Below are 27,286 nucleotides of genomic sequence, written 5' to 3'. Positions count from 1 at the left end.
TAAAGTAGAGACAAGTGAGTTGATTTCAGCGGTCTGTCATTAAAAAGTTAAAAGTAAGTGGTTGCCAAGAACCAACATCAAAATCATTGCAGACTGGACCTGGAGAAGAGTCCTGGTTATTCATGAATTCCTGCTCTCCTGCTGATGACTGACAGTCTAATACCTAGTTTTCTCTCTTTCTCTCTAGGAGAGAACTGCCAATCATCAGCAGATGGGCGAGAGAGCAGGAGATTAGGAATAACCAGGACTCTTCTCAGGTAGATTGGACTCTTCTCCAGGCCCAGTCTGCAATGATTATGATGCTGGTTCTCGGCAACCACTTACTTTTAGCTCATGAGCGACACACCGCTGACATCAGCATTTCTGTCACTAATTTATGCTGCCCTCAGTGAGGTCAGCATAAAGCTGATGACAGGTTCCCTTTAAAGCAGAAACAGCAGTGGATTTTAAAAGTGCAGTTTACACTGCTGTCCAGTAGGTGTCAGCATAAGACTGTACTGTACACTGTAGAACTTGTAATATGATTCCTTGAAGAGACATTTCCTGTATTCTTCTTATATGGATGAAATAATCCCTAATAAACATATGCATTCTCATATGCTAAGTAACATGTTAGGACATGTTGGCCATTTTATCTAAAAGCCAGAATTGGTACTTTTGGTTATTATATAACATTGGTGCAGGAACCGTAGACTAAGTTTAATTCTGCACACTGAAGATTACTCAGGGGACCGACTTTGCTGCGTTTTCTGCACATGACGCTCCTAGACCCCAGTGCAAAATCTCTACCATGGTCCACTACCTGCTATGCGCCTTTTATAACAGTGGTGTCTTCTTTAGTGGCAAAAAGACCTTTGGGTCCCTAAAGCACTAGGGCCTGGTGTGACTGCTACCTCTGTAACCCCCTGTTTTTTTTTTTACTTTAATGATTTTTCAGACGTGCAATCATTAAAGGGGTTCTGCCATGACTGTTGTGAAAAAAAATGAAAATAAGGCTACTTTCACACTAGAAGCACGGACCTCCGGCAGGCTGTTCCGTCGGGTGAACAGCCTCCCGGATCCGTCCTGCCGCTAGTGACCATGTGCCCCCGGACTGCCGCTCTGTCCCCATTGACTATAATGGGGGTGGGGGCGGAGTTCCAGCAGAGGCATGGCAGCGCACGGCGAGAGGCTGCCGGAATAAAACTACAACATGTCCGACATTTATTCCGTCAGCCTCTCGCCATAACTCCGCCCCTGCACCCATTATAGTCAATGGGGATGGAGCGGCAGCCCGGGGGCACGCGGTCACTAGCGGCAGGACGGATCCGGCAGGCTGTTCACCCGACGGAACAGCCTGCCGGAGGTCCGTGCCGCTAGTGTGAAAGTAGCCTTAGACATTGTATAGTACATGACAATACTTTTCTAACAAAGCTAGATCCAGCCCTGTACCTCACATGGATCCAGAGATCTCCCCATTCACTGCTGCAATTGCTCTACTAGATTATCTTCAACCTGGAGCTCAGGGGGCGTGTCCTTTCAGCTGCAGCTCTCTCCCTTTCACAGCTCAGGGGGGCATGTCCTGTCTGCTGCAGCTCTCTCTCACTCTGTAACTGCCACAGCTTCTAACAGAACATATGGCTGGTCGCAGTTGAAGATTTAAACTGAGCGTGTTCGACCAGCTCAGAGAGGTTGACAAAAAATAAGGAAAAGAGAAAACAGTAGGTGGCGCTATACAGATATTTTTTATTGAATAGCTCACTGGCTATACTAAATTTTTAATTACATGCAATTACTAAAGTATTCAGATCCATGTGCTGGTTTAAATAATGTAGAATATGCTTTGTGACAAAACCCATATAAGTGTTACAAAGGATCATCCCACAGACCACTGGTCACATCCTGGGTGGGGCTAGCTAGAGTCAGATTTGCCAAGCTGCCACATAGACATTTCTTACATTTCCCAAGTGCTAGAGACTGTCCAACAGAAAACCTGTCTTTGTTGCCCATAGCGACCAATCACAGCACAGCTTTCATTTTCCAAGAGCACTACTAAAAATGAAAGCTGCGCTGTGATTGGTCGCTATGGGCAACAGAGACAGTTTTTCTTTTAGACAGTCTCCAAGATCTTCCCTGTGTGTTTCCACCGCTGGCTCAGCCCTCTGTATGAGTGCGCTCAGTCAATTATAAGCCATGTGGCACATAAAAGATTACCACAGAGTTAGGCCTCCTGCACACAACCGTTTTTTCCCCCCGTTTACTAGCCGTTTTTTGCGTTCCGTATACGGTCCGTATACGGAACCATTCATTTCAATGGTTCCGCAAAAAAAACGGAATGTACTCCGTATGAATTCAGTTTCCGTATTTCCGTTTTTCCATTCCGTTGAAAGATAGAACATGTCCTATTATTGCCCGCAAATCACGTTCCGTGGCTCCATTCAAGTCAATGGGTCCGCAAAAAAAAACGGAACAGTTACGGAAATGCATCTGTATGTCTTCCGTATCCATTCCGTTTTTTGCGGAACCATCTATTGAAAATGTTATGCCCAGCCTAATTTTTTCTATGTAATTACTGTATACTGTATATGCCATACGGAAAAACGGAACAGAAACGGACACACAACGGAAACAAAAAATGGAATAACGGATCCGTGAAAAACGGACTGCAAAACACTGAAAAAGCCATACGGTCGTGTGCAGGAGGCCTTATACTGAGGGTATGGCCACACGTGGTGTAAATTGTGGGAATTCTCCACAGCGGAATTGCATGTGGAAAATCTGCAGCATTTTCAGTAGCAGCAAAGTGTATAAGATTTTAACAAACATCATCCACACACTGCAGAGGGCATACCAGCTGGATCTCTGCAATAAGTTCCGCTACGGTTTTTCTGCTGCTGAATATTGGTCCTGCAGTACCCCAGTGGAAGGAGGGATCTGCAATTAACTCTTACTGTTATGTCATGTTAATGTAATGCACTAGCCCTCTCTGGAGCTTATGGTGTGGGCTGGCTCCACCCCATAGTTCCAGTGTTTTTTAGTTAGTCTAGCTGTAGCAAGGGAGGAAGTAGGGAACAGTCTCCATGTGCTCCTCTCTTCAAGCCCAGAGCCTTTGGTACCTCTATGAGCTCCAGAGGATGAAAGAGAGGAAGATCTGGAGGTGGCTACAGCGTGAGAGTCAGCAAGATACCCAGCATAAAGCATTTCAGACCCTGCTACTGGCGAGGAGTAACCTTTTAAGACACCCTCAACAGCCACGGTTGCCAGATTGCAGTCGCTAGCCAACTATACCAATCCCAGAAACTTTAGCAAGAGAAAAAAATAATCAGAGGGCCATTGCTCCCAACTAACTTATTAGCTCATGCTTGGACATCTGGGAAGAATGTGGATTGTGTATTACTATTTCTATTTTGTACACAGTAAATAGAGACACCATATGCTTGCTATTTTACTATTTCAAGCCCTGCCTTGCACCCACAAGGACATTTCACATCAAGAGCACCCCAAAGCCATGAGCCCTAGCTACAGGGGATGCCACGCCTTCATTGCACAGACCCCTGGGAGCGACGGCTTGAGGGAGTACAACGTGACACATCTTCATCAGGACCACTACCACTCCCATTCTCTTCTACAGTTCCTCAGGGGCTCGCTGCAGATCTGCTGTGGACCTGCCATGTGTGGCTGTACCCTTGTGACTTCACTGTACTCAGGAGCGGAGATAGGTCATACTTAGTCATACAGAACGTCTAGGAGGCTGCTGTAAAAAGGGGAGACCTTCCTAACTCCCAGAAAAGTTGACAGACCTCCTGGGTTCTGGAAAAGCTGCCCGGCATCTCCCAGTTGGGTTTGGGCCCTAATTGGGTTTGGGCCCTGGGACTTATGTAACATCCCAGAGTTATGTTACTAAACTCTCCCCGCTACATCCTGTTAAGTGTATTTGCATTGTCATCCTGTGTAACTTAAAATCACATTCCTCACAAATGTGCATATTCTAAGCCTGTTACATATATTTTCTGTAATTTCCATGTACACCAGCAGGTGGCAGCAATGTTTGGCAGGACCTTAGTAACAGTTTAGCATATCTAGACTGGAATAGTACATTCTAGTTTAGCTCCCCCCTCTTTGAGGAGGTGTGGAATGTTCCCACATCCTGCCTCATGGAGAGGAAAGGAAGTTAGAGTTAGTGTACCAGCCACCCCGGCTAGGGGAAGGCTGTGCTGGTAGGAGCTCCCAGAAATAGGGATCCAGGCCAGAATCTAGTCTCGGCTGAGACCAAAGATCTTCATCCCAGTCTGAGCCTTTCAGCCTCAACTGGTGACAAGCAAGCAGCACCTCCAGAACTCCAGGGCGAGCCATTCCCTGTGAGCAGAACTGTGAGTAACTATCCAGAGACCAGGATAAGCCAAATTCCTCCTCAGCTAGTAAGTCCCATACCAAGCAGAAGATAGACAGAGCAGAAGACAGATTCCTGCCATATTCTCTAGGCACATAGTATAGGAGCAGAAGAGATATTGATCCCTGCTATACATTGCCAAAAGCCTGCTGGGGACCTAAAAGACTAATGCTGTATCTCATATGGATTCAAGCTGCAATCAGTAAAGACAAGTTGGATTATATTACAAGTCTAGATCTCATTTACTACTACTAAAATCCTCCATTACTCCTACTAACAACACTCATTTATTGCAAGTGAGCCAGGATCCAGGAGTCCAGCTGTACCAAGGTAGGAGACACCGTTGACACTATACCTACTACTACACAGAGACATTACCCCACTCTGGCATTCCTAACCTGGTACGTGAGTTGCAACACCTTAAAGGGCCCTAAAACTGTAACCTGCGCACACTGCAATTGGCGTCACAAACAAAACTCTTAACCATCATTGACACCTGACCCAGTCAGTGCATATTATTGCGCCAGTGTGCATTAGTCCAATCCGGCTTACTGCACTTACATCATCACATGCAGTCCCGGCCACCACACTGATGGGGTGTGCAAGACCAGTAAAGGGGGGGGGGGGGGGAAATATAGAAAGGGGCATGACTCATGGGTCAGATCAGTAAAGGAGGCAGAGTATTAGTAAAGGGGCATAGCATGTGTGAAGGGGTGTGGCTGTGAGACGAAGAATCCCCAGAGGTGCGCTAAACACACGGCAACCTTTCCAAAAGTTGGCACTTGGCAAGTAGAAGAAAAGAAGAAGAAAATCCCTTTATTGTCCCTCATTGGGGAAATTTTGGAACAAGATGGGTTTGTCACGAGTTGGAGGTCCCAGGAGAGACCACCGCGTCGTCAAGCAATAAACAAACGGAAATCAGGTACAGACACATAAGAGTTTATTGCACAGACAAAACATGAGCTCTATGTACCGTCAGCACAGTGGGAGAAAACCCCCACTGCGCCACTGTCTAGTAATACTCCAGAGGGGCATGACTAAGCAACTCCTGGTATTCACTAGGGCCCCAGAAGGTAGGGTTAGACTTTGCCGCAGGAAGTTGCCAGGGTCCACTCTGGAGCGTGAACTAGACCAGTGTTTCCCAACCAGTGTGCCTCCAGCTGTTGCAAAACTACAACTCCCAGCATGCCCGCACAGCCAAAGGCTGTCCGGGCATGCTGGGAGTTGTAGTTTTGCAAAAGCTGGAGGCACACTGGTTGGGAAACACTGAACTAGACAGTGACAGCAGGAACGAATGGACAACAGGTACCAGAAGGTACCGACGGCACATAGGCAAACATAACAGACAGGTAAATACAAAACAGGGCAACTAATAACACAAGCAGAAGTTCACGCAAGGGAGCAGGAGTGGCAATGAACAGAGAAGGACTTGCTCCACCAGTAGTAAACTGCATGGCCTTGCGCATGCCACTCTGCTGCAAAGGCTTGCTGAACACAGACATATGAATAAACACAAAGTAACTAAAACATAACTGGCAGAACAGATAACAGAAAGACAGGAAAGAGGACGTCAAAGAGGACGGGAATGAACAAGTAGGGAAACCCACAGAGCACAGACAGACACGGATCCCATGGGTCAGCAGCATGGGAGAGAGAGTACAAACCAGGAGCAGGACAAGACAACACACACCAGGAGAGCTGACACAGAACTGAGGAAACCTCAGCCTTATATACAGGTTCCATGGGTGCAGCAGAGAGGCCACACCCATGGAGCAGACAGAGAGAATTAACTCCTAATAGGAAAACAGGGGAGTTAACCCATACAGAACCACAAATGACACACAGGAACGGAGCTGCAGCGAGAGCAAAGACAGAAGGTCACAGCCAAAGGTAACGACTGTGACACTCCCACCCCTCAAAGCCCCCCCCCTCTCCTCCCCAAACAGAAAAGGGGAGGAAGTGGGGCAACAAACCAAACAGAACCAGGCAAGGGGACAGAAATCAAAGGGGTGACGAGGTACATGGGCAGGAACACACACACGACGACCGCAACCAGCCCAACCCCTGAAAACCAGCCTACACGGAGGGTCCGCAGCCAGTACGCCAGGGGAAGATAGCCAACCAACACGGCATACACCCCAAGTGAACCGCACCATGCAGTTACCTCCCCCTCCACTCTCCCTCCGGAGAATGACATGTCTGCCAAGAACTGATTGGCCAGACATGCAGACACTCCCTTCCGGAGGAGTGGGACCAGGAACGGGAACCAGACTGGAATACAAAGACAATCGGAATCAAAGGGGTACAGAGGTACACAAGCAGAACACATAAGACGACCGCAGCCAGCATGCAGCCCCTAGCAACCAGCCTACACGGTAAACGCAGCCAGTACACCAAGGCAACCAAATCCGATACCTAAAGGCAGCATAAAGAGGGAAATACAGAATGCACACACACACACACACACACACACACACACCACAGATAAGCAGAAAACAGAACAAAAAAAAAAAAACTCTGTGAAAGTTCACTTGTTCATTCTGTCACGAGTTGGAGGTCCCAAGAGAGACCACCGCGTCGTCAAGCAATAAACAAACAGAAATCAGGTACAGACACACAAGAGTTTATTGCACAAACAAAAACAGGGAAGGCAGCACAGACAAAACATGAGCTCTATGTGCGCCACGGTCTAGTAATACTCCAGAGGGGCGTGACTAAGCAACTCCTGGTATTCACTAGGGCCCCAGAAGGTAGGGTTAGGCTTTGCCGCAGGAAGTTGCCAGGGTCCACTCTGGAGCGTGAACTAGACAGTGACAGCAGGAACGAATGGACAACAGGTACCAGAAGGTACCGACGGCACATAGGCAAACATAACAGTCAGGTAAATACAAAACAGGGCAACTAATAACCCAAGCAGAAGTTCACGCAAGGGAGCAGGAGTGGCAATGAGCAGAGAAGGACTTGCTCCACCAGTAGTAAACTGCATGGCCTTGCGCATGCCACTCTGCTGCAAAGGCTTGCTGAACACAGACATATGAATAAACACAAAGTAACTAAAACATAACTGGCAGAACAGATAACAGAAAGACAGGAAAGAGGACGTCAAAGAGGACGGGAATGAACAAGTAGGGAAACCCACAGAGCACAGACAGACAGACACGGATCCCATGGGTCAGCAGCATGGGAGAGAGAGTACAAATCAGGAGCAGGACAAGACAACACACACCAGGAAAGCTGACACAGAACTGAGAAAACCTCAGCCTTATATACAGGTTCCATGGGTGCAGCAGAGAGGCCACACCCATGGAGCAGACAGAGAGAATTAACTCCTAATAGGAACACAGGGGAGTTAACCCATACAGAACCACAAATGACACACAGGAACGGAGCTGCAGCGAGAGCAAAGACAGAAGGTCACAGCTAAAGGTAACGACTGTGACAGGGTTATGTAACTTAAAGGGAACCTGTCACCAGTTTTATGGCGTCCTAACTAAGGGCAACATAAATAAGTGACTGATTCGCTTAGCAAAATGCTGGGTCACTTTCTTTAATTGACCCAGTCAATCTGCCAACATCTTGTATTGAAAAGCTCCAGCTGATAATGATGAGTCCTGAATATTCATGAGCTCCTGACTCTCCCCGCCCACCTGCTGCTTAATGACAGTTTGTTTCCATATGAATCAGCAGCAGGTGGGCAAGGGAGTGGCTATAGCTCTGAATTAAATATACGCTGGACTCAATGACATCACGCCGGACTCCAATCAGCTCATTAGCATGCGGCATCTTTGTGTGTATATTATGAGGTAACCATCTGTCACACCAGTAAGTGAATACATCTAAGGCACTTTTTAGTAGTTAATGATTGTATATAATTAGTTAGATTATAATCAAATATCCACATGACAGGTTCCCTTTAAACAGTGGAATCCAACTATTGCTATATTCGGGTCGCACAACCTATACCCACTTCAGTAGTAATTGGTCAGTATGGCAACTGCCTTGGTCCCCTTCTTTTAGTGTGCCATTGCCATAATCTCTAATATTACAAAACCACAATTAGTGCAATATGTGCGACACCGTACCTAAAATCACCAAATATTCAAACACACACATATAATGTAAAATAATAATTTATTGATGCAATTTAATACAAAACTCAATGAATGACATTATAAAAAGTTTAGCAGCAATACATGAGATGCCATGACAAAGACACTCTCCCCAAGGTTATGGTCACATGTTAACTATAACTCACACAAGTATAGACAAAAGTCAATGTATAGTGACCACTATAATTGGTAGTGTACCACACTTATATACTCCACCCTGATCCTGCACAAGGCATTAGGACACACATTCAGAAAGCAGCCCAAATATTTAAGGCAAAATAATTACCATAATACACCCCACTTGGGCACCAGGCTACTGCTACATTTGTGATAAAATACCATGAAAATAACCACAGATCATTATGAGGAGTTTCCTATACAGACCGAGAACTTGGAGAGACCACCGAACCCCGACTCGCGTTTTGCTGACGCTTCCTCCTGGGGGCGTGCCCAACCATCCTCTCCACCTCCTATTTATACCCCATCACATGAGTCTAAATTTACTACACCTGCAGGTAATCCGTCACATCCGAGACAACCGCAGGTGATGCAATGCTGCCTCATCCCGTCTACACAAATCGTTCTGCCGGGTCTCGCAATGAAGGGCGCCCACGTGATCCAGCTGGTCACGTGATCCGCCCCGTCATGGCTCCCAGCCGTATCTAAAAGATTGAGATATTTTAACTGTGTGTATCGGCCATGTGACCACCCGGTCACGTGAGGCACGCTAGCCATGGCCTAAAACTGTCACCCGATCAAACCCAAGGCGCCATCTTGGAAAAAAGGGGGGGGCAACCTGCCCTCAACCTGATTCCAATGAGGGATCCAAGTAAAATGAACCTAATGACTTGGGACTGGACATAATAGAAAAATATCTATTTGTTCATGATCATACTAACCCCATCTCATATTACACATTTAAAATACGGGGAAATTTGTTAGAAATAATCCCATCAGTTTACTATATAAGAGCATAAAACATACTAATTGGTTTATATACTTCAGTGAGCATGATTGATAGTGTCATTACAAATAAATATGCATAATTATTATAGTGAGAATAACTCCAATTAAAAAACTACTTAACAATGGATGCTTAGCATGATTATCTTATAACTAAATAATGTGATAATTATAAATCAATTAATAAATATATAAAAAAGGGAAAAAAGGAAAAAGGGAAAGGATTACATTAAGTGAATGTAATAATCAAAAATATTAAAAGCAAGACACCGTAAAAACACACAAAAGTGCTCAGTGCGACTGTGATGTGCAAAGTGCAAAAAGTGATATATCAGAATTAGATTGCATAAAAATAAATAAGAACAACCAATGGGATAGTCATGCGCCATGTCATCTAATGCTCAGTTTTTTATAGGGCCGTGGCCCCAGTGTTCACACAAGTCCAGATTATTCTCATTGATTACTGGCACACAACCGATTTTTTCAAGGAGAGAAACTTCAGTGTCAGAATGCCTATGACCCATAGTCATAATCCAAAGCCAGGGGCACCCAGAGGCAGACTAGAGATGGGTATCTGAAACACACCAAGATGGTTAGATAGAGGGTCACAACCTTTTAGTAACTGTTAAAAAATAATATATAAACATAAACAATACTACTGTTAAAACATAATAGCCGCAGGTCACAGGATCACCTCAAAATATAAACATGCACAGTTGGATGCCTAAAGGAATGGGGCAAAGCTATTGCCCTCTTTGAGGCCAAACGGTGTGACTGTATTGAGGGTGAAATTCCACTTCATCTACTTTTGACCCAGTATCTTTTTCCAGTTTCCTCCTCTGGGAGAAACAAGGACTCGAACTATCCCCCTGAAGCCCAGGAGGGATCCCTCGGATCCATGTTTCTCCCTGAAGTGTCTCGCCAAAGTTTGCAGTTGTGTAGGATCCTCAGCATCCCTTGCTGCCTCAATGGACAGGACATGCTCCCTAATCCGCCTCCTTAGTTGTTTCGATGTCATACTGATATATATCTGGTTACATGGGCATTCCACCCAATATATTATGACAACCGTGGTACATGTAATTGGATACATGATCCTATATTCTCTGTCACGTGCAGAATTCCAGAAGCTATCGGCCCTGTCCATGTTCGCACAGGCCATGCATTTTCCACATTCCTTACTACCCAAGGGAGTGCCCCTTGTGCCAAAGAGCCCCGGCTCCTTCCGAGTATAATGACTTTGGACTAGACAGTCCCTGAGGTTTCTAGCCCTCCGGTATGTTATTGATGGACCCAAGGGGATTATTTGTTTTAATTGAGGATCCACTCTCAATATTTCCCAGTATTTGGCCAGGGCGGAACGTACCTCTTTCCACTTCGTGTTAAATCCTGTAATGAACCTTATTTTTTCAGAATCCTGTCTGTCTCTTTGTGTCTCTATGCAGAAGATCCTGTCTCCGCGAACCCCTTGCTCTCCGGTAAGCCCTCTCAACGCATCGCGTTCCATAGACTCTCTGCTGAAACCTGTGACGTAAATCCTCTGCCTGCAATTCAAAGGACTCATCAGTCGAGCAGATCCTGCGAGCCCACAGGAACTGGCCAACCTGCATACTTTTAATCAAATTACCTGGATGCGATGATCTTGCGTGCAAGAGTGCATTAACAGAGGTCTTTTTTCTGTACCAATGTATCCTTGTGAATCCAACTGGAAGATCACATCCAAGAATTCCATATCTGTTCGGCCCACCTTAAAGGTAAATTTTATGTTTCTGTCATTTCTATTCAGTTCCTGTATGAACTGCCCAAACTCATCTTCCATACCCTGCCATATGATCAGGATGTCATCAATATAACGTCCCCAAAACTGGACCTTACTTGCCATTAGCAGGGGGTCTGTCTGGAGGACCTCTCTCTTCCACAGCCCCAGGAACAAATTTGCATATGAGGGCGCACATGACGCCCCCATTGCGGTGCCCTGGAGCTGCAGGAAGAAAGACCCCCCCCAAATAGGAAAAAATTATGAGTGAGGACATATTCAAGGAGAGTCAAGACAAAATCACACTTCCTCTTACCCACATTTGTGGTGTACAAGAAAAATTCGGTGGCCTTTAATCCATCCTGATGTTTTATGGAAGTATAGAGTGATTCCACATCACACAAAGCTATCAACATGTTCGGTTCCAGATGGATATCTTTTACCTTCTTCAAGACATCCGTTATATCTTTAAGGTATAAGGGAAGACCTGTAGCTGGCCAGCTAAGACCTGTACTAGGTTGCTAGTATAGGCTTATATGTGTATACAGCTAATCCTGCTAATAACCTTAATACAGTTCCTATGTTTATGTGTTAAAGGCAAAAGCAGAGTTATTTACTGTGATATTATGTTTTGGATGTCATATAACTGTTATAGTTTGTGTTCACAGAAGCAGAAAAAGATAATATGCCTTTAAGATTCATTTTGTAATGAAAGGTAATCTCAGTGACACAGCAGAAACAACAGAAAGCATAGTGTTAATCTGTTGTTGCTGGGCAGAAGTCTAGACCTATCACAGCCAGCTTCTCATACAGCAAGAGTTTTCACCAATCACAGCCAGCCTCACAGACAGCCTGTCTGGGAATTCCCCCAGCTCCTGCTGCTAGAATCATTATTCACCAGAGACAGGAGCTGAAAAGACATTCACTCCACTGAGAGCTGAGTTTTATGGGAACAAGAGGCCAAAAAAGGTAGTTAGAACCGTTATATAATGTTCATATTGTTAGTATTGTGATTAGAACTGTATACTGAACCAGTTATATATGTGTTTACTTACAGTTCCACCAAATTGCAAGCTACAGTTGCAAACTGTGAACTACTTAACAATCCATACAAATTGCAACCATACCAGATCATACTCAACCAATCTGCAAATAGTTACTGCTGAAAACTGCAAACCAAGTTTAGCCAGTAGAACTGTTAAATCTCAGATATACCTCTCAGAGAAATCATAAAGTGCTTAAATAACTTAAAGTGAGAGTACAGATACTCAAGAGAGAAATATATCCACCATTTTATGTTGAATGACAAGATTGAACAGTTGAACAACCATCTTATGCATACTGCCATTTTGTGATATCTTTTCAACACGTGTTATGTACATGGACTATCTGCTGCGGAGGCGGCAGTGTTATATATGAAGAAAAGTTAAGTTAATAAAGAAGTTATTTCAAGCATTTGGTGTGCTCTTAAGGGCTCATTCAGACGGCCGTATGCTGTCCGCAAAAATACTGAATGCTATCCGTTTTTTTGCGGATCCGCAAAAAAAATGAAACATGTCCTATACTTGTCCGTGAAAATCAGTACATGGCCCCATTGAAGTCTATGGGTCCGCAAAAATACTGAATGCTATCCGTTTTTTTGCGGATCCGCAAAAAAACGGATAGCATTCAGTATTTTTGCGGACAGCATACGGCCGTCTGAATGAGCCCTTAAACCTACTGTTTCCATAGAACGGCGCTAGAGGAATTACAGAGTAATAGACAGTCTGGTTAGACTAAAAGTCAGAGATATCAAAATTCTTCTAATGCCACATCGCAAAAGGCACTTCATAGTGTTGCGCCTGCCACAAGACCCTCCACCAATCGATGTAGATAGTGTTCCATGTACTTACAGATGGCATCATTCAGGCCGTATATTCTTGAGACAATCGGTCTCCTGGGTGGGTTCACCGGAGAGTCAGACCTTTGTGCACCTTTGGAAGGAAATGGAGGGTGGGAATTACCGGAGAGTCAGACACTAGGTAGGAACATTGTCGAGGAGAAATGATCCCCTCCTTAACCCCATGTTGTAGGATCTCCTCCAACTCTTGTTTAAACTTCATCAACAGGTTGAAGCTTAGCTTTTTGTAGCATTCCTTTTTATTTAACTGTCGCTTGGCCTCTCTCTCATACATAACTGCAGGCCAAATGACCACATTCCCACCCTTGTCCGCCGGTTTTATAACCACATCATTCCACCCTTCCATCTCTCTTAGTGCTCTCCTTTCCCCCCTTGTGCAGTTGTCTTCTCCAACTTGGCTAGAGATCTTCAATAGCTCTCCTACCACCAGTTGGACAAAGAGTTCCACATTAGGGTAGAGAGACAATGTTGGAAATTTGGTATACTTCGGAATCAGGTGTTTTGGGAACTCACCCAACTGTACAGATTTATCCTGTTCCTCCAGTAGAGCGGTGTAACGCACCTAGTTGATCAGTTAGGATCTCAACTGCGGAAGCAATGGACATGCACTATTATCCCACTGCCCTTGTTCTTGGCTGTGGGATTCGCGGTTACTCAGTATGTACCCCAGGCGTCTCTCTCAGTCTTGGGCGGAGAGTTTGGGGTAACAAAATCATTTACCACTATCCATCTATTTAGTATTACTGCTGGAGAGGAAGGTCTCCCAGTATTACAGGAGTCACAAGTTAGTATAAGCTTGTGCACAGTTCAGAGTTAGTATCTAGTATGCAATAGGTTCAGGGTTAGTATATAGCATGTCCTCAGTTTAGTATATTGTATGCCATAGGTTCAGAGCATGTCCACAGTTTAGTATATAGTATGCAGTAGGTTCAGAACATGTCCACTGTTTAGTATATAGTATGCAGTAGGTTCAGAGTTAGTATAGCATGTCCACAGTTTAGTATATAGTATGCAGTAGGTTCAGAGTTAGTATAGCATGTCCACAGTTTAGTATATGGTATGCAGTAGGTTCAGAGCATGTCCACAGTTTAGTATATAGTATGCAGTAGGTTCAGAGTTGGTTTGGGAGTATCTTCTCACACCAGTCAGGAACCACCCCACTCAGAGTTCCAGGACATTAATCAGAGCAGGTAACAGGCATATACTTGCGGTTAAGTTGGTCCTGGCTAGGAAGCCAGCAGAGGAAGCCAGTGGCAAGAAGGTAGACAGTCCTTCACGCTGTTGTTAGGGATCCAGGTCTGGATATGTGGACAGAGTCCTCAGATGCAGTGGAGCTAGCAGGGTGCGCACTCCATTAGTGGAACACCCTGCTTAGCACCTGTCTTCTATTTAAGGGCCGGACGGTAAGTGGGCGGAGTCACAGGAGGGCCCAGCAGCCACTGCGTTCCACGCTGGAGCGCAAGCCAGCGTAACAACACAGGCGGTCGCTGCGTTCCACGCTGGAACGCAAGCCAGCGTATCATCGCAGACGGCCGGTGCGTTCCACGCTGGAGCGCAAGTCAGCGTATCGTCACAGGGAGCCGCTGTGATCCAGGCTGTACTGTTACAGTGCCCCCCCCCTTAAGGGACCCCTCCGGGGTACCCCACTAGGAGAGGGTCGGTTGGGAACTCTTCTATGGAACAATCTTTGGAGTCTGGGAGCATGAACGTTTTGCACATCTTCCCAAGAGTCATCCTGGGGACCATACCCCTTCCATCTAATGAGATACTGGATCTTCCCCCGTCTTCTTCTGGAATCAATGAGCTGCTCAACTTCAAATTCTTCTTCTCCTTGGACCTCTATCGGAGGCAAGGGTCGAGGATCACTTGATGGGAACGGCCTAGATCTAAACGGCTTCAGTAGTGACACGTGGAATGTGGGATGTACCTGTAATCGCGGAGGAAGGGTGAGTCTCACCGTGTTGGGGTTAATAATGCTTTCTATCGGAAAAGGACCCAGGAATTGTCTTCCCAATTTCTTGGAAGGTACCCCCAACCGAAGGTTTTTTGTTGATAACCAAACCGAGTCCCCGACCTGGTAGGGAGGACTTTCTCTCCTACGACGGTCGTAGTAACACTTCTGTCTTTCTTTTGCCCGTTGAAGGTTGTCTTTTAGCGTCTTAAGGGTAGTTTGCAAAGTGGTCAGATAATCGTCTGTGGCTGGAACTTTTGTGGGAAGGCTGGTTTGAGGAAGAGACCTAGGGTGAAATCCGTAATTAGCAAAGAATGGAGTATGTAATGTGGAGGAATTCGTAGAATTATTATAGGCGAATTCAGCGAGAGGAAGTAGGCCCTCCCAGTCATCCTGGAGAAATGAGCAGTGACATCTGAGATACTGTTCCAGACACTGATTCACCCTTTCAGTCTGCCCATTAGTTTGGGGGTGATAGGCGGTAGACATTCTGTGGTCGATTTGAAGTCTGGAACAAAGTGCTCTCCAGAATTTGGATACGAATTGCGAACCCCTGTCTGATATGACCTGGCTAGGAATTCCATGTAACTTAATAATATTAGACAGGAATACCACGGCCGTTTCCTTGGAGTAGGGTAACTTCTTGAGGGGCACGAAGTGTGCCATCTTAGTCAGCAAATCCACTACCACCATGATGGTGTTGTTTCCTCTGGAAAGGGGAAGTTCAACTATGAAATCCATCGAGACCCATTCCCAGGGTCTGTTGGCGATGGGAAGACTCATTAGGAGACCATAAGGTCGGTTTCTGTCAGTTTTACATGAGGCACAGGTCTCGCACGTGGAAACGTATTCCTCAATTTGTTTGGTCATCTTTGGCCACCAGAAGTTCCTGCGTATCAGGGTTGTGGTTTTAGCAATGCCGGGATGTCCCGCGAGGGGTAAATCATGGCAAAGTTTGATCACCTGATTGGTGAGGGAGGGTGGTATGTACAGTTGGCTGTCCTTGTAAAGGAGACCCTGTTGGTTCTGCGAAAGACCAGGGGGGTATTAGCATGGTCATTAATTAGAGCATCCTTGAGCTGGGTTTCCAACGTTATGGTGGCAAGGACGAGTTTCTTCGGTGGAATGATCCATGTGGGGGCCGTGTCTAAGGTGCGAATTTCAGCCAGTCATGACAAGGCGTCGGCCTTCCCATTTTTTGAGCCTGGTCGGTATGTAATTTGGAAGTTAAACCTGTCAAAAAAAAAAACTCCACCGTACTTGACGGCCTGATAATGTTTTATTGGTTTTCAGGTATTGTAGATTACGGTGATCCGTATAAATTGTGATGGGGTGTATTGATCCTTCAAGTAAATGCCTCCAATTTTCCAGGGAGCACTTTATGGCGAGGAGTTCCTTTTCGCCTATGGGGTAATTGAATTCGGCGGTATTTAGCGTCCGGGAGTAGAACCCGATAGGATGTAACGGAGTTGAAAAAGAGCTTCGCTGGGACAGAACAGCTCCTATGGCTGCCTGGGATGCGTCTACTTCCAGCACATAGTGATGGTTCGGATTTGGGAGAGTTAGTATCGGTGCCGTAGTGAACCTGTTCTTTAATAACTCAAACGCTGATTGGGCGTCCTTGGACCAAACGAACTTCGTGTTGACACTAGTTAAGCGGGTTAGTGGTTTAGTGGTAGCGGAGAAATCTTTAATGAATTTCCTATAGAAGTTTGAGAACCCCAGGAACCGTTGAAGAGCTTTCCTGGAATCCGGAATCGGCCAATTTTGGATGCAAGTGATTTTTGAGGGATCCATCTGGATACCTTTGGGTGAAATTATGTATCCGAGGAAGGGAAGAGAGGTAGTCTCGAATACACATTTTTCCTGTTTGACGTATAAGCGATGAACACTTAACCGTGCGAGATCCCAACGACATGTTTCCTGTGATCGTGTAAGTTATCGGAATACACTAGTATATCATCAAGATAGATGATTACACATACGTCCAGTAGATCCCTAAAGATGTCGTTAATAAAATTTTGGAATGTGGCAGGGGCGTTGCACAACCCGAAGGGCATCACTGTATACTCGAAGAGACCATACCGAGTGCGGAAAGCTGTCTTCCATTCATCACCTTTTCTGATCCTAATTAAGTTGTATGCGCCTCTCAAATCCAGCTTGGTGTAGATTGTTGCTGTTTGTAATCTTTCTATGAGTTCGGATATTAGTGGCAAGGGGTACCGATTTTTGATTGTTACTTTGTTCAAGGCTCTGTAATCTATAATGGGCCTTAGGCTTGAGTCTTTGTTTCTCACAAAGAACATCCCTGCTGCTGCCGGGGAGGTTGAAGGCTGAATAAAACCTTTTCGTAAGTTCTCTTCTAGGTACTGTTTGAGGTGAACAAGTTCTGGTTGTGCCAATGGATAAATTCTACCCGTGGGTATCTCACTACCCGGCAGCAAGTCTATGGGGCAATCGTAAGATCTATGGGGCGGAAGAGATTCCGCCTTCTTTGCGCTAAATACCTCAGCAAAGTCTGCGTATTGGCTGGGGACCTGGTTCACTCCCACGTGCATGAGAGATTTGAGAGGAAAGCAGGTCTCCATACAATAAGGTGACGTAAACTGAACTCTCCCCTGTTTCCATAGGAGGGTTGGCTGGTGTATTTCCAACCATGGCAACCCAAGAATCACGGGAAACAATGGAGAGTGTATGATATCAAAGGATAAGAATTCTGTGTGGTTATTTTCACATGTCACCATGAGGGGTTGAGTCTGACTGTGGATAGGACTAGAAGTGGTACCGTCAATGAAACTCACGGATATCGGAAAGTTTTTTCTCATGTGGGGAATTTTATTTCGCTCAACCAGATGCATATCGATAAAATTCCCCGAAGCTCCCGTGTCCACCATGGCTTCAACGATAATCCGGTTTTGGTCCCACTGTAAGGTGAGAGACGTGTATATGTAACCACCAGTACTATTCTTTGTACTGCCTAAGGTACAAGACGTGCCGCTCTTACCTTCGCACTTCTTACGTATCGCGGGGCATCCGTCAACGGTATGGTCAGCAGACGCACAATATAAACAGAGGTTGAGGTTACGTCTCCTGGCTTTCTCTCTCTCGGTCAGAGGACCTCGGATCGCCCCAATCTCCATCATCTCTACAGCAGGACCCTGGCTGGACGGTCTTGGGTTGGGTGTGAAGCCTGAGACTCTCTCGGCTCTGCGTTCCCTCAGCCGTCTGTCAATGGTGGTGGCCTTCTGCATCAAGGCATTAAGTGTAAGTGGTAATTCTCCTTGGGCTAATTCGTCCTTCAGGGCCTCGGAAAGACCTAGGCGAAACTGATTCCTAAGGGTGAGGTCATTCCATTCAGTCTCCCGGGCCCAGCGAGTGTATTCCGCAATAAAGTCCTCTACAGGTCGTCTCCCTTGTTTAAGGCTGCGTATAGCGGTCTCAGCGGTCAGCTGTTTACTATGGTCCTCGTAGAGAAGGGCCATTTTTTCAAGGAACAGAGGGAAGGATTCCAGGACTGGGTCTTCTTTTTCTAAATAAGTATTGGCCCATGCTCTGGGCTCCCCCCTGAGGTATGAGATCATGGTAAGTACTTTTGTTCTGTCAGTTGGGTAAGTCCGGTGCTGCAGCTCAAACATTAGTTTGCACGCGTTCAGGAAATCCCTGAACTGCCTTCGGTCACCCGCGAATATCTCAGGTGGGCTGACCTTGGGTTCTGGTCCATCACGGGGGTGTCCTGGCCCCTGAGTGACAAGTTGCCGTATTGCCTGGTTTTCTAGCTGGAGATGTTGTATAGTCACATTGAGGGTCTCCACCCTCTTAGTGAGGGTGACGAGGTGACCTGCAACCTCCGCTGGATCCATGTGGGTTCCACTAATATGTAACGCACCTAGTTGATCAGTTAGGATCTCAACTGCGGAAGCAATGGACATGCACTATTATCCCACTGCCCTTGTTCTTGGCTGTGGGATTCGCGGTTACTCAGTATGTACCCCAGGCGTCTCTCTCAGTCTTGGGCGGAGAGTTTGGGGTAACAAAATAATTTACCGCTATCCATCTATTTAGTATTACTGCTGGAGAGGAAGGTCTCCCAGTATTACAGGAGTCACAAGTTAGTATAAGCTTGTGCACAGTTCAGAGTTAGTATCTAGTATGCAATAGGTTCAGGGTTAGTATATAGCATGTCCTCAGTTTAGTATATTGTATGCCATAGGTTCAGAACATGTCTACAGTTTAGTATATAGTATGCAGTAGGTTCAGAGCATGTCCACAGTTTAGTATATAGTATGCAGTAGGTTCAGAGCATGTCCACAGTTTAGTATATAGCATGCAGTAGGTTCAGAGTTAGTATAGCATGTCCACAGTTTAGTATATGGTATGCAGTAGGTTCAGAGCATGTCCACAGTTTAGTATATAGTATGCAGTAGGTTCAGAGTTGGTTTGGGAGTATCGTCTCACACCAGTCAGGAACCACCCCACTCAGAGTTCCAGGACATTAATCAGAGCAGGTAACAGGCATATACTTGCGGTTAGTTGGTCCTGGCTAGGAAGCCAGCAGTGGGGAAGCCAGTGGCAAGAAGGTAGACAGTCCTTCACGCTGTTGTTAGGGATCCAGGTCTGGATATGTGGACAGAGTCCTCAGATGCAGTGGAGCTAGCAGGGTGCGCACTCCATTAGTGGAACACCCTGCTTAGCACCTGTCTTCTATTTAAGGGCCGGACGGTAAGTGGGCGGAGTCACAGGAGGGCCCAGCAGCCACTGCGTTCCACGCTGGAACGCAAGCCAGCGTATCATCGCAGACGGCCGGTGCGTTCCACGCTGGAGCGCAAGTCAGCGTATCGTCACAGGGAGCCGCTGTGATCCAGGCTGTACTGTTACAAGCGGTAAGTGTGGCCAAAGTATTCTGTTCGGATCGAGTAGTAAAATTGGGATCCATTTTGCTGCTATAAAGTTTCTTAAAAATCACCCGTCTAGTAAAAAGGTGTAAGTCTTTCACTGTGGAGAAATAATCAAAATTACATGTCGGTGAGAAAGACAATCCTTTCTCCAATATTGACAATTGATCATTGGTGAGGACATGGTCAGAGAGGTTAATTGCCTGACGTCTTTTCCCTACAGGCTGTTGCGCATCCCCCATCTTTCGCTTGCTGAATTTTTGGGGTATCTCCGTAGTCCATGTCCCGATACGCTGCCTTCTTTACTCATAGACGTTACTGAGGACATTGATGTCAAACGTGTCCTTCCCCCATTTGTATAGTTTCTCCAACGATAAACCTTATTATTTTCTTGATCATGTAGATCCCGTTGGAATTTCTTACTTTTTACAATTTTTATTTGCCTTTCCCAAACCAGGAAGGCATCATCATCTCTTTTTTCAATCCCTCCGATTCTGTAGTTATCAATTTCTGGGAGAGTTGTTCCTCTAATGTAATAATATCCTCCTCCAGCTGAGACATACTTTTTATATTCAAGTCAATAATGAGGCGCATAAGAGCAACCAAACAGGAGCCACAGGCCGCCTCCCATTTGTCACAAAATTCCTCATCTTCCCTTTCAAAGGATGGGAACGTTTGTACTCGCAGCCCTCTTGGTATTAGTTCCTTCAGGATATATTTTTCTAAAGTGGCCTTATTCCACCATAGTTTCATCCTTCTGTGTAATGTATTTTTGAGTTGTGCCTTCAACTCACCAGTGCTCCTCTGACCTGGGTCGTCACCCACCACGGCAACTCCAGTAAAAACTGCATCAACCTGGGATAATTAGAATAGATCACGTGATCGAAAGTCCATCCTTCTTGGCGCTAAATCTTCTGTAAAAATACAGGAAAAATCTGAATCTCTAATATTACAAAACCACAATTGGTGCAATATGTGTGACACCGTACCTAAAATCACCAAATATTCAAACACACACATATAATGTAAAATAATAATTTATTGATGCAATTTAATACAAAACTCAATGAATGACATTATAAAAAGTTTGCCAGCAATACATGAGATGCCATGACAAAGACACTCTCCCCAAGGTTATGGTCACATGTTAACTATAACTCACACAAGTATAGACAAAAGTCAATGTATAGTGACCACTATATTCGGTAGTGTACCACACTTACATACTCCACCCTGATCCTGCACAAGGCATTAGGACACACATTCAGAAAGCAGCCCAAATATTTAAGGCAAAAGAATTACCATAATACACCCCACTTGGGCACCAGGCTACTGCTACATATTTGTTTTTTTGTGCCATTGCCATGCTAAACATATGTGTAGCTTTCAGGGGTACAGAGGCAGCAGTTGCATCCACACTCTGTGTGAGCCAGAAAGACCCTGTCACAGAAGAAGACACCACTACTAAAACAGCACATGGTAGATGGGAGACCTTGAACAGATTTTGCATTGGAGCCCAGGAACTTTAAGGGCCCTTTCACACCTGCGTTCTTGTCTTCCGGCATAGAGTTCCGTCGTCGGGGCTCTATGCCGGAAGAATCCTGATCAGGATTATCCCCATGGATTCTGAATGGAGTGAAATCCGTTCAGGATGCATCAGGATGTCTTCAGTTCCGGAACAGAAAGTTTTTTGGCCGGATTAAATACTGCAGCATGCTGCGCTTTTTGCTCCGGCCAAAAATCCGGAACACTTGCCGCAAGGCCGGATCCGGAATTAATGCCCATTGAAAGGCATTGATCCGGATCCGGCCTTAAGCTAAACGTCGTTTCGGCGCATTGCCGGAGCCGACATTTAGCTTTTTCTGAATGGTTACCATGGCTGCCGGGACGCTAAAGTCCTGGCAGCCATGGTAAAGTGTAGTGGGGAGCGGGGGAGCAGCATACTTACCGTCCGTGCGGCTCCCGGGGCTCTCCAGAGTGATGTCAGGGCGCCCCAAGCGCATGGATCATGTGATCGCATTGGACACGTCATCCCTGCGCATGGGGCGCTCTGACGTCATTCTGGAGCGCCCCGGGAGCCGCACGGACGGTAAGTATACCGCTCCCCCGCTCCCCGCTCCTACTATGGCAACCAGGACTTTAATAGCGTCCTGGCTGCCATAGTAACACTGAAAGCATTTTGAAGACGGTTCCGTCTTCAAATGCTTTCAGTACACTTGCGTTTTTCCGGATCCGGAGTGTAATTCCGGCAAGTGGAGTACATGCCGGATCCGGACAAACGCAAGTGTGAAAGAGCCCTAAGTTATATCTCTGATGTAAGACTTGTGTCCATGACCTTAGAGCAGGGATCAGCAACCTTCGGCACTCCAGATGTGGGGAGACTACGACTCCCAGCATGCACACTTGCTTGGCTGTTCTCAAAACTCCCATAGAAGTGAACGGAGCATTCTGGGAGTTGTAGTTGTACAACAGCTGGAGTGCTGGAGATTGCTGACCCCTGCCTTAGAGAGTAACTGTGTGATCTGCTTTTAGGGTGGACTGGCCATAGACTCTACAGGAAAATGTATTGGCGGGCCAATGCCCAGAGGTCCACCCAAGTCCTCCTTACGCCACTGGCTATGTACATAATGATCTGATGCCCTCAGCATTAATTAATGCTAGGAGCATCATGTACTTATGCACCTGGCCTGTAGCCGCAGGTACCCTCCTGAACTCAAGTCCTCAGGATGATGATACAGTTGAATACTGCAGCGGGGGTGGCAGTATTTTGTGATGCACTGTGGTATTTGGTTCTGTTGTGGTGGTGTTTTGTGCTGCTCTACAGAGTTGCTGGTCCTGCCTACTTCTGTTGTCCCTGCCTAATTGTGTTGCCCCACCTTCTTCTTTCAGTTTAAACCCGGATACTTTTAGGTAGTATTCTATGGCCACTCTAAGTTCCCAGGCCGCCCTGTGTGCTTTTCATCCATAAACAGACTGAGGGTAAGTCATGCTGTCATCTTCTGCTATTTATGGGGAACTGTGGGCACAAGAACTCATTCCGCTTTCAAGGAGGTTCTATGTCAATTCCAGACATTTTCATGTAAACATCCTCCTCCAACTAGGGGGTTTCTGACCTACAGCCTCATAGATTCTCCATCTCCAGGGCTTCATGTCTGCTCATTGTTTGGATGTCTCTGAACTTATTCAGGCATCCCATTATTTGGCTGACGTAAACCGCCTTGCAGTAAGCATTCTTTACCGGAGGACTTCTGAATAAAAACATGCCACAGAAATATTTACTGATGAAACCTTCACCGCCATGCCAACATACAGAAACGCATTAGTCAAGGGTACAACGTTTGGGTTGTGTCAAAGTCATGGCAGTGATCACCATATACAAACACCAGTGTTTTGTGCCTACAGTGTTATAATCATTTTTATGACGTCCTTCTATTAGACCTGTGAAGTATGTGTGGTATTCACCGCCATAGTAGTGTGTTTACTGTAAAAGTGTATAGAAATACTTGAGGATGGAACAGGATGAACATTTCAGATCAGGTCATGCCCTCTCATGATGGACTACAATAACATGCCATAGAAATTCCCTTTCAAGGTATATATAGTTTCTGCTGTCCCTCAGAGCAGAATGATTTTGTTCTAATAGTTTGGGATATCAAGGAAGGCTTAGAATAGAATAGATTTACTTTATAGAGAATTCACCCCTATTGGCCACCTAAGCCCCATTCTCAACTTAACAGTGGAGTCTGGCTACTTCCACTACTACTTGGAAACCCCCTCTGCAACTGAACTGGCTGCACAGGCCATATATCTGTCTTTTGAGTCGTTTTTATCAGCCAACCACTTGCAGCTAGCATCTCTGGAATGCCAGGCATTTGCTTGCTTTGTGTGATGGTTAAGGATTCCCCTGTGTAGTGACCCACTGGTTCACTGCAAAGGGGTTAAAGTATAACTGCAGTTTTATATTTTTATACCCTAGTGGTATAGTACACCCTGCTGTATAAATGCTTTTGTGCTTTATAATTTAATCTTTTTCAGTTTCACCTCATAATAACACCCAGAAATGTGTGTCACTTTCACATTGAGCAGCCTCTTCTCCCAGCGTTGTCATGTGCAGCCGTCTCCTCTCTGATATAAAGAAGAGACGGGGAGAGCACTGGGAGGAGGAGCACAGCCCGGAGTGCCTGGGCTCGGGCAGAAAGTGGAGGGGAGGGCTGCTTTAGATGGTGATATCTCCTGAATGGTAGCAGCTAGAAACATACAACTGGTCTTGTTTGAAAGCGGACATTCCAGTCCAAGCAACAGAGGAGAAATCACTGTTAGAAATTAAGTTGGGAATAATCGCTGATAAGATCTGCTTTTACTTTCACTTTCAGCTGCATTCACGGCATCCCAATTTCTATCAGTGATATCTTCCCCTGTACTGAACAGATTTCTGTCATTCTGGTATTGTCTAAAAGCTTGGAATATCATCTACAATGCAAAGCACATATCTCTAGCTGGTACCAAACCAGAGATATGAGCAGTTAAAGCAGACCCCCCTCTGTCAGTGTGGAGAAGAATGAGGGAGGAGAGAAAGATAGTAAAAAATATATAGAACATTTAAAAATGTGACATTATCATCAGTGTAGTGACCCACATAATAAAATTATGCCATTAAAAAATTCCACAAAATAATGTAAGGGTACTTTCACACTAGCGTTTTTCTTTTCCGGCACTGAGTTCCGTCAAAAGGGCTGAATGCCGGAAAAGAACTGATCAGGTATATCCCCATGCATTCTGAATGGAGAGCATTCCGTTCAGGATGCATCAGGATGTCTTCTGTTCAGTCTTTTTGACTGATCAGGCAAAAGAGAAAACCGTAGCATGCTACGGTTTTATCTCCGGCGAAAAAAAGTAAAACTGAAGACTTGCCTGAATGCCGGATCCGGCATTTTTTTCCATAAGAAAAGTATTAGTGCCGGATCCGGCATTCAAAATACTGGAATGCTGGATCTGTCCTTCCGGTCTGCGCATGCGCAGACTGAATCAAAGGTGAAAAAATAAATCCTGTATCCGTTTTGCCCAATGACACCGGAAAGACGGATCCGTCATTTCAATGCATTTTTTTGACTGATCAGGCATTTTTAAGACTGATCAGGATCCTGATCAGTCTTACTAATGTCATCAGTTGGCATACGTTTTGCCGGATCTGGCAGGCAGTTCCGGCGACGGAACTGCTTGCCGGATCACTCTGCCGCAAGTGTGAAAGTAGCCTAAAATTTGCAGTTTTTTTTAATCTTTCCCCTAAAAATAAATTAATAAAAGTTAGTTAATACACTATATATACCCCAAAATGGTTCACAGGATGGCCTCAAGGACATGGTAAAGATCATCACAGGAAGTACAGCAGAGGCCCTCTTAGGAAGATGCTGAAATAGAGGCACAGAGAAATAGGCTTGCTAAGGGCTGAATACAGACATCAGAAAGGTAAAATTAAAGCGGTTGTCCAAGATCAAACGTATTTAAAAAAAAATAGTTTACTCACTATTAATAGCCAGTCAAGGACCCCCCCCCTCGATGTTTTTAGGTATTTTTTCCACTTCTGCATGGCTTCGACAGTCCCCCACTGATTGTTGACATCGATGTTTATTTGTGTGATAACTTCCTGCCGCACTGTGGGTCCCAGCGTAGCGCAGCATCTCCTGATTTCAGCTGTCTATCAACTCGTCCCTGCATCTGCCCCCTCATTCATATTCCGCCTCCTGCTTTCATTCATTAGAAAGCGCCATGCCCGGTGACGTCCGTGCGCTCTGCATAATTACTTAGGCTGACGGTGACGTGGCCAGGCTCCCTGCGAAGCGGAAGAAGAGGCTTCGCTCTCCAGCAAGGGACCCGGTACGTCACTGACTATAAGAAAATAGCCACTTCCGGCTAAGAATTTGTGATATGAAAATGGGGCATCAGAAATGTGTGGCAAAGCTAGGACAGGCATGTGTGTAATATTTATGTCACTGTTGTACACTTACACCAATGTCCCCAATCCTGAACAACCCCTTTAACTGAAAAACAAAGCTTCATAAATATCTTCCCTTCAGCATCACATATGTTAGGAATTTCATTTTTGGTAGTGAAATGGCAGATACACTTTAATCTTATGGTTTACACTTCAAGCTACTTTCACACTAGCGTTTTTTGCAGATCCGTCATGGATCTGCAAAAACGCTTCCGTTACAATAATACAACCGCATGCATCCGTCATGAACAGATCCGGTTGTATTATCTATAGCCATGACGGATACGTCATGAAAGTCAATGGGGGACGGATCCATTTTCTATTGTGCCAGATTGTGTCAGAGAAATGTGTCTGATCCGTCCCCATTGACTTACATTGTGTGCCAGGACGGATCCGTTTGGCTCCGCTTCGTCAGGCGGACAGCAAAACGCTGCAGGCAGTGTTTTGGTGTCCGCCTCCAGAGCGGAATGGTGACAGAACGGAGGCAAACTGATGCATTCTGAGTGGATCCTTTTCCATTCAAAATGCATTAGGGCAAAACTGATCCGTTTTGGACCGCTGGTGAGAGCCCTGAATGGATTTCACAAACGGAAAGCCAAAACGCTAGTGTGAAAATAGCCTTAGCTGTTAAAATGTTTACTGGGATGATATGTGCACTATATATCCCAAAAGGGTATGTATAGGTAAGAAATAGTTAACTGGCAGTTGTTAGTTCCATTTGATGGGTATTGGGCTGGTCCCATGATCCCCTGGTTAACTGGTAGAGTCTGCTACTGAACAGGCAAGAGACAAGACCTGTTTTGCATGTGCTGCTTAAAAGTATGCCAAGAAAAAGGTTCACCCGGAAAACACCATTCCTGAGAGTGGAAAACTGCCAAAAAACACCTTTGCTAAGGTTTATCCCCTGAGAGAAGGAAACACTGAATATTTACAGAAGGTTGTGGACCATTAAAAAAAGGCTGTGTTAGACTGAGACAGTAAGGCCTCATGCACACGACCGTTGTGTGCATCCGCGTCCGTTCCGTCATTTTTCACAGTTTAGCGGAGGTCCCATTCATTTCTATGGAGCTGTGAAAAAAAAAATGATAGTCCTCCGTTTCTCCGCGTCCGTGATTCCAGTCCGTCAAAAAAATATAACCTGTCCTATTTTTGTCAGTGGAAAACGGAGGACGGACCCATTCAAGTCAATGGGTCCGTCAAAAAAACTAGATGCAAAACTGGTATGTCATCCGTGTCCGTGTCCGTGTCCATGTCCGTTTTTTTCTACAAGACCTTGGTGCAATAAAATTACACTTTTCATTAACCTTACTTTTTTTCCCCTGTCATACAAAAAAAAAAGGAAGACACAAGGAAA

This window comes from Bufo bufo, chromosome 3 (genome assembly GCF_905171765.1).
Source record: "Bufo bufo chromosome 3, aBufBuf1.1, whole genome shotgun sequence".
NCBI lineage: Eukaryota > Metazoa > Chordata > Amphibia > Anura > Bufonidae > Bufo > Bufo bufo.
This window is presented reverse-complemented; position numbering follows the sequence as displayed.